The sequence below is a fragment of the Oryx dammah genome, unplaced genomic scaffold, assembly GCF_014754425.2.
Source record: "Oryx dammah isolate SB20612 unplaced genomic scaffold, SCBI_Odam_1.1 HiC_scaffold_25, whole genome shotgun sequence".
Classification (NCBI taxonomy): domain Eukaryota; kingdom Metazoa; phylum Chordata; class Mammalia; order Artiodactyla; family Bovidae; genus Oryx; species Oryx dammah.
Genome location: NW_024070209.1, coordinates 57,913,690 through 57,922,844, shown reverse-complemented (window position 1 = coordinate 57,922,844; position 9,155 = coordinate 57,913,690). Strand labels below are relative to the sequence as shown.

The 9,155-nt window shown below is 37.4% G+C and overlaps 1 pseudogene; it reads right to left on the bottom strand.

Moving 5' to 3' along the window:
- Positions 1-7,009: 7,009 nt before the first annotated feature.
- On the bottom strand, positions 7,010-8,379 carry LOC120851310 (annotated as a pseudogene).
- Positions 8,380-9,155: the final 776 nt, after the last annotated feature.

The following is a 9,155-nucleotide window of genomic DNA, read 5'->3' as shown; positions in this document are numbered from 1 at the left end:
GATAGATTATCTCCATTTCATACACAGAAATACAGAACAATAAAACTTTTTTTGCTCTAAATCCACAAATAACAAGGAAAGATTGGAACACGGTGATCTTGTATCTTAAAAAATATATGACCAGCAAAAAATAGGTATTTCCATTCTAATGGGAAACAACTAAGGAAATATAGTACCCAACACTCTGGGAGAAATAAATTTTCCTTCAGCAGGCTGGTGATGCATATCCTACAAAATTAACTACTGTAAAGTTGATCAATAAAGCCAATCTTTTAAATAGATAATTTCTAATTGTAGAGGAAGTATTTATTCCTTAGACCTGGATTATTGAACTCACTTGTAATTAAAAGTAAATCTTAGCAAGAAAACCTCACAAAGAATTGGTATCTGCTTGGTTGCTTTGTACTATTTATCAGGGCAGAGTAATTTATACATATACACCAATCTTACATGCCCCCATTTGAGAACAATTTGAGACGGTGAAAAGAAAATATTTGGTTAGAAGAAAACACAAATTGTATAAAGAAAAAAACAAAAAACAAAAAACACTTCATATTCTGTTCAGAAAGTGCCTGGAGTTCCCTGATAGCTTAGCTGGTAAAGAATCTGCCTCCAAGGCAGGAGACCTGGATTTGATCCCTGGGTTGGAAAGATCCCCTGTAGAAATTAATGGCTACCCACTCCAGTATTCTGGCCTAGAGAATTCCAGGTTCATGGGGTAGCAAACAGTTGAACACCACTGAGTGACTTTCACTTTGAAATGCTTTTATATATATGAGATGTAATCACTGCATGAAATTTTTGAGAGCTATAATCTTGATGTGTCTATTTCAGACTAACAAATAGTCTGAAGAGTGAAACTACAGTTTTGGACAAAAACTACTTTTGTACTATTTTTGAGCTCATGTTTTAAGTTTGGGTTTATTTTTAGTTTGTGTTTTTGTTTGTTTTGGCAGTTAAAGGTTATTGATTTGACAACAATAGCCTTGGGAAAAATCACAGGTATACATTTAAAAGACTGAAAATCTCAGGGTTATTTCAATGCCTCCAAAGTTGTCTCTAAATACTAACTCAGGCCTTTTCCCAAACTGTTTGAAAGTCTTTGATCTGGGTATATTTTTTGAAGATGTAATGATTGTGCCAAATAACCTGGCAACAGGAGAAAAAAAAATCACAAATGCTTAGCTAATTGTTTCTTTGGTCAAACTTATAGCTTGTCCTTTCACCCTTGGTGTGTTTCAGAAGGAAACTTGTGTTAATAAATCAAAGTCTGTAGGCTCACATATATAAGAGTGACTATTTCTCCAACATTCAAAAAATTATCAACTCCTATTAGGAAATATATTTCCCATAAATCTTTCCATTTTAAAAATCATTTTTCAGCATTGATGTTTTCTATTCTCATCCTTTAATCTCACTTCCTAGTGAAAACGAGTTTTTCTTATCAATGTTTATTAAGAGTATGTCCTCTGTCATGCTCATGATATCTCTTCATGATGGATTCTAATCCCAAAGAAGTAGAATATTTGCCCTTACATCTGCTACTGAAGTTTATCTTTTAATTTAGCGTTTCTTTGTTAATAGCTCAATATCTATCATGGTTTGCACTATTTTCCAGACATAATTTTTCATAGACCAAATTATATCAGTCATAAATCCCAGTTCGAAATATGTTATTAAAAGATGCTGCTACTAATTAGGACTTTCTTTCATCTGTTAAGTTTAGAATTTAAATCCCTAAGAGATATAATATAAAATCAATATTCAATTTGCTGAAATTATGTTCACAAATATTTCTCATTGTGTGTTTTCTCATAAAAATAAGTAATTGCAGCAACTGAGCCACTGACTGCTTTGTTCATCAAATTACGTGTGAGCCCTGTGTGTCTCCAGAAGCCTCCCAATCCTCTTGTCAGGGTTAGGTGTTCCTCTGCTGTCACTATTATTCCCCATGTGGTCCTTGTCACTCTGAATTATAATTGCTTTTTTACTTCTCTGTATCCCCCATTAGACTAACGCTGTTCAAAAGAAGAAATTATGCCTGTTAAATCCCAAGTGTCTGATACAAGTGTTACAGTTTCTGTTTAATAAATGTTTGCATGGAAAAAATTAATATCAATTAAAGTCAATTAGGAAATTAGGAAAATACGTAATGAATCACATGTGCATGTTCTGCTGTTTTCTGGTACTAATGATTGTATTTTATGAGAAAATGAGAAAATATTATAATTTAACCAATTTTATGGAGGAAAATATAGCTGTCTTCATCTAATCATACAAATAACATTCTTTCACTGAGAGTAAATACACTCACACACACACACACAAACAGTGTTTTTTTTTTTTTAAAGAACATTGAATCCTGCCTTGTGGAATTTCTTCAAGTTAGTTAATGGTAGAAAAAAATGAACACAATAATATTTTATCCTCATAGGATTATATTGAAAATTAAATATAGTATATACGTGAGTATCTGATACAAAGTAGCATTTAACCATTTGAAGACTTTTTTGTTAATTTGTCTTTTAGATTGTATATTTGTGTGAGTGTGTGTGTGTGTGTGTGTGTGAGCATGTACATGGATGTTTTCACTTCTTTTAGAAGAGGTGTAAGACAAAAAAGATAAATAATTGACAGATTTTCTTTAATAAGGAATGTCATTTCTCAGCTTTTTTCTTTTAAAAAATAAAAACCAATTTTTCTCTTTTTAAAGTAGAAGAGTCCTGTCTTTACTTTTAACTTATTTGCCCTAAGTTGATATTAAAGTTGACTGGAAAGTTTAAGGAACAATGCTAATAAAACCCATAGAGAAAATGAAAGGCGGTTGTAACCTCCTACTGTAGCACTTCTCTGGTGGCAATCTTGCCCTTCTTTGTCCTACATAAACTTAAGGAAAGCAGAAAATGTTCATTAACAAAGACACCTTGGCTTAGCTTTGAAAGAAAACTGCTTGCATTAATGTACCTGTCACTGCTAAATTTGTCCCACAAATCTTTATATAATATATATAAACATGCTGTTGCTGCTGCTAAGTCGCTTCAGTCGTGTCCGACTCTGTGCAACCCCATAGACAGCAGCCCACCAGGCTCCCCCATCCCTGGGATTCTCCAGGCAAGAACACTGGAGTGGGCTGCCATTTCCTTCTCCAATGCGTGAAAGTGAAAAGTGAAAGTGAAGTCACTCAGCCATGTACGACTCATGGTGACCCCATGGACTGCAACCTACCAGGCTCCTCCATCCATGGGATTTTCCAGGCAAGAGTACTGGAGTGGGTTGCCATTGCCTTCTCTGATATATAAACATATATATATGTATATATGTATATAAACAAACATCATATATTTTAAAAGGTACTATTTTAAAAGATACTTTAAAAGATACTATAAAGAACAATTTACAAATAAATGTTTTCTAAAATTTAGGACTATATTCAATAGAACAGAAATCACCAGAAACTTTTCATGTCAGATATAACTGGGATTTGATGTTTGGAGAAATGGGGCCAACCTCATAAGTGGGGAACCAGTTTTATTGTGATTTTAGAGGTCTATTTTAAAGACCTCCCTGTCCTGAAATAGCTCCCATGCTGGTGCTTGAAACCCCTATTAGATATCTTAAGCCCTAAAGATTTTGGTCCTCACATTTTCCTATTAAATTGAAATTGCTTTACAAGATGTAACACCATAGGAAGCATCAGCTAACACCTTATCAGGGATTGCTTTCCAATCTGGCACACAGCTAATTAAGTGAGATAATCCCTATGGGAAAGTATATTGAAAATAGGGTGCCATAAGGAGTAGAAGAATACTAACTGAGAAGAAGGAAGCTAAAGAAAATTTGGGCAAATTGAAATTTACTCTAGGGATACATGTATTGGAAATCAATAGCATTTTCTTTCTCACTCATTAAAGTACTGATATTTAGTCAGGGACATATATCAGAATGATCTGGGGGTATTAAACAATGTTTTAAGTCTGCCAGTTAGTTGAATGCATCAGAATCTATGGTGGATAGAACTGGTCTATCCAGGTCTGCATATTTAAAATCACTCCAGATCATTCTGTTATATACACCATTGCCATAAGAAGTCAGCAAGGTAACAACTTTGGGCACAGTTTCATTCAACAAACAGTCACTGGAAATTTACACATAGAAGAAACAAGCTGAGGTAATATGAATGTAACTGGTGAAAAAGACATGAGCTTTATTTTTAAGGAGATCATAATCTACCAGGAATAATAAATAATGAGCATTAGACATGCAAGGCATAATCAGTTTAGCTCAGTTCAGTCACTCAGTCGTGTCTGACACTTTGCGTCCCTGTGTGCTACAGCATGCCAGCCCTCCCTGTCCACCACCAACTCCTGGAGTTTACTCACACTCATGTCCATTGAGTTGGTGAAGGCATCCAACCATCTAATCCTCTGTTGTCCCCTTCTCCTCCCACCTTCAATCTTTCCCAGCATGAGGGTCTTTTCAAATGAGTCAGAGAATTTGAAACTCAATGAGTATTGGAGTTTCAGCTTCAGCATCAGTCCTTTCAATGAATATTCAGGACTGATTTTCTTTAGGGTGGACTGGTTGGACTTCCTTGCAACCCAAGGGACTCTCAAAAGTCTTCTCCAACACCACAGTTCAAAAGCATCAATTTTTCAGCCCTCAGCTTTCTTCATGGTACATCCATACATGACTACTGGAAAAACCATAGCTTTGACTACATGGACCTTTGTTGACAAAGTAATGTCTTCTGCTGTTTAATATGCTGTCTAGGTTGGTCATAACTTTTCTTCCAAGGAGCAAGCATTTTTTAATTCCAAGGCTGAAGTCACCATCTGCAGTGATTTTGGAGCCAAAAAATAAATAAATAAATAAAATCTGTCACTGCTTCCACTGTTTCTCCATCTATTTGCCATGAAGTGATGGGCCCAGATGCCATGATCTTTTCTGAATGTTGAGTTTTATGCCAATGTTTTCACTCTCCTCTTTCACGTTCATCGAGAGACTCTTTAATTCATCATCACTTTCTGCCATAAGGGTGGTGTCATCTGCATATCTGAGGTTATTGATATTTCTCCTGGCAATCTTGATTCCAGCTTGCATTTAATTCAATCCAGCATTTCTCATGAATCACTATGCACATACGTTAAATAAGCAGAGTGACAATATACAGCCTTAATGTACTCCTTTCCCTATTTGTAACCAGTCTGTTGTTCCATGTCCAAATCTATCTGTTGCATCCTGACCTAGATTTCTCAGGAGGCAGGTTAGGTGGTCTGGTATTCCCATCTCTTTCAGAATTTTCCACAGTTTGTTGTGATCCACACAGTCAAAGGCTTTGGCATAGTCAATAAAGCAGAAATAGATGTTTTTCTGGAACTCTCTTCCTTTATTTGATAATCCAGTGGATGTTGGGAATCTGATCTCTGGTTCCTCTGGATTTCCTAAAACCAGCTTGAACATCTGGAAGATCACGGTTCATGTATTGCTGAAGCCTGACTTGGAGAATTTTGAACACTACTTTGCTAGCTTATGAGATGAGCGCAATTGTGTGGTAGTTTGACCATTCTTTGGCATTGCCTTTCTTTGGGATTGGAATGAAAACTGACCTTTTTCAGTCCTGTGGCCACTGCGGAGTTTTCCAAATTTGCTGGCGTATTGTGTGAAGCACTTTCACAAATCATCTTTTAGGATTTGAAATAGCTCAACTGGAATTCCATCACCTCTACTGGCTTTGTTCGTAGTGATGCTTCCTGAGGCCCACTAGACTTCACATTCCAGGATGTCTGGCTCTAGGTGAGCAATCACACCAGTGTGATTATCTGGATGTGAACACCTTTTTTCTTTTTTTAATAGTTCTTCTATGTATTCTTGCCACTTCTTCTTAATATCTTCTGCTTCTGTTAGGTCCATACCATTTCTGTCCTTTATTGTGCCTATCTTTGTATGAAAATTTCCCTTGGTATCTCTAATTTTCTTGAAGAAATCTCTAGTCTTTCCCATTCTATTGTTCTCCTCTATTTCTTTTCATTGATCACTGAGAAAGACTTCTTTATCTCTCCTTGATATTCTTTGGAACTCTGCATTCAAATGGGTATATCTTTCCTTTCCTCTATCACCTTTTGCTTCTCTTCTCTTCACAGCTATTTGTAAGGCCTCCTTAGATGACCATTTTGCCTTTTTGTATTTCTTTTTCTTGGCGATAGTCTTGATCCCTGCCTCCATACAGTGTCAAGAAGCTCTGTCCATAGTTCTTCAGGCACTGATCTAATCCCTTGAATTTGTCACTTCCAATGTATAATTGTAAGGGATTTGATTTAGGTTCTACCTGAATGGTCTAGTGGTTTTCTCCATTTCTTCAATTTAAGTCTGAATTTGTCAATAGGGAGTTCCTGGTCTGAGACACAATTAGCTCCTGGTCTTGTTCTTGCTGACTGTGTAGAGCTTCTCCATCTTTGGCTGCAAAGAATGTAATCAATCTGATTTTGGTATTGAACATTTGGTGATGTCTATGTGTAGAGTCTTCTCTTGTGTTGTTGGAAGAGAATGTGTGTTATGACCAGTGTTTTCTCTTGGCAAAACTCTGTTAACCTTTGCCCTTCTTCATTCTATACTCCTTGGCCAAATTTGTCTGCTACTGTAGATATTTCTTGACTTCCTACTTTTTTGGTTTCCATTCCCCATTATCTACTAAATATTATAAAATTTTTGCAATGTGGAGGAAATGCATTACTTTTGTAGAGGACATTCAGAAAAAGCTTCCTAGAACACATGTCCAGCTCTCTTTCTGATTTCCCTTACCTTTCCCTTTCTCTCACAAAGGACTCTTACAGTGATCTAAACCATAGCCTCAGTCTCCTCTGTGTCTCTAAACTGTTTGGCTTAACATCACATGTATCTTCACCAAAATATTGGGGTGGGATGTGACCCTAGATTCCAGTCACTTTCCTTTATACTTTTTTTGTGGGATAGGGTACACAGGCATTAGACCCCAGGATCTTGGGTTTCTTTCTTTTTTTTCTTTTTAAAATCATTTTATTGTTTATACCATAGTCATATTTGAATTGGCAGAATTGTTCCCATGACAGACCAGAGACCTGTTATTCAAAGAAAAATAGATAAAGGTTTTCATAAAGCTTGAGGAGAGAAATTCCACAATAATTAACACAAGAATGGCTGTAGCAATCTCAGGCAATGATGCCAAGATGTGTGAACAGATAGGAACATAGGGTGCTCTGGCAGCAGCTGGTCTCTGTATGCTGGCCTGAGACCACTGCTGCTTCCTAAAAGGGATTTCTTAGTATGTTTGGTCAGGGGATCACTTGTAATAGACATATAAGTGAAGTAGGGTGACACTTGTGCAGAATAAAATCTACAAGTTCCAGGGAAGGTTTTACAAATTTCATTGGTGATTAATAGTTGTTTAATTATGACTCTTCAAAGGCAGATCCCATAAACAGACATTCAGGGAAATTTAACACCCGGGAAATTCTTAAGCCAAAAAAATAAATAGCCACACATACCAAACCTACACACCATGAATTAAAATGGTGCCATGTTAGGCTTTCTGGAAGAACCAGAGCAGGAAAGGTTATTCAAACAGAAGATCTTCATCTTTTTCTTGAGCCAGGAGATTAGCAGGCTCTGTCACTTCTCCAGCTGCCTTCCCTTGCTCCAAGTCCTTATCAGATTTTTCCTTGAGAATCTTTTTATTCTCCTGTATTTTCTTTAACCTGTAGAACTCTTCTCACTCACTCTCATTCAGCTCTGTGAAGATATAGGAAAGGGTAGGTTCAATCCAGGGAATGATGACATGTTCAATGGCATTTACACGCCTGTTGGTTATCTTAATATCTTTATCCAAAGTAACAAAGGAAGTCTGCAGCAAAGCCAGTTCCACCAGCAGTTCCACTGCTTTGGCATAAATCCTCTTCAGTTTAGTCAAACTGTTCCCCACCTCGGGCTAAACCAGTCAGTTGATAATTGTCAGTTCCTTCATGGTAATGTTCAAACCCTGGCAAAGGAACACCTGTTACATTATCTTTCTTTGCTCTAATCTTCACTTGGGCTCTATTTACATATTGGATAACTGGGGTGCTTAAGTTCCTCGCTGTGAACTTGGCCTCAGAAAGTGAAAAGGCAGCTTCTCTCATCACTTCACCCTTCTACATTTTAGTCTCTACTATTATCCTCTTAAGGATCTGTCGAAAGAGTTAAGGCATTAGATTTCTTCTGTCTTCATGAAGGTTCCACCTATCTGTGCTCCTTTTAATGGAGCCTTCATGATGGTCTGTGCCACTGGCGAGGGAAAGATTTCAGTTCGGTCTTTGCCTGACATTCTGAAGATAATTGGCTCGGGTCCCTGGCTGGGTAACCGTGGCTGCAACAACCCAAACGCTGAGTCTTTCTAAACCTGAGTCAGCTGTTTGTGTCATGTGACTCTCTCACGATGCTAAGAGGCAGCCAGGATATGCCGTCTTCACCTCTGTTTCCGCTTGGTACGGATCAGATCTTTAGTTTCTACTGCAGCACTTACACCCCACCCCAGTGTATTTACTTAGCCAACTTACAGAAGGCTCTCTATGGTGGAAAGCAGTATGCTGGGCTCTGAAAAACAGGAATGTATAAAACCCCATCCTTGTCCTTGAGGAATGCATGACCTACTGATAATGGGATGTAGGTTTTAGGTTTCAAGTTCATACTGTCCCCTTGCTTGTCTTACTTTAAGAGTGAACTTCTGTGACATCAGCCCAGTCATCTGTCCCAATCTTAGTCTTCCCACAGGTATAACTGTGGGCCTTAGAGTAGATTCTGTAAGGCCTAATCACTTATTCCTAAATTTTACTGGCTACAGTTCTGTTTCACTTTGGCATTATTCATAGAGACCTCTAAGTACTCCCCATGCAAATATCTCCTCAGTGTGAATAATGACAGGTGGATCAGTGGAGTAGACAAGGATCACAGATGTCTAGAGTATCTGAAGGCAACAGTTTAGTTTGTGGTATAGCCAAGATTCTAGCAGGATGTCATTTGGAAGAAATTAGTTTATCTCTGAACAAAGAATAGCAGACAGTGGAAGAAAAGTATCACCCTTAATATGTTCCACTCCTAAGTTTTCCCCAAATCTCTACAGTATACTACAGTTGTATCTGTTTAGC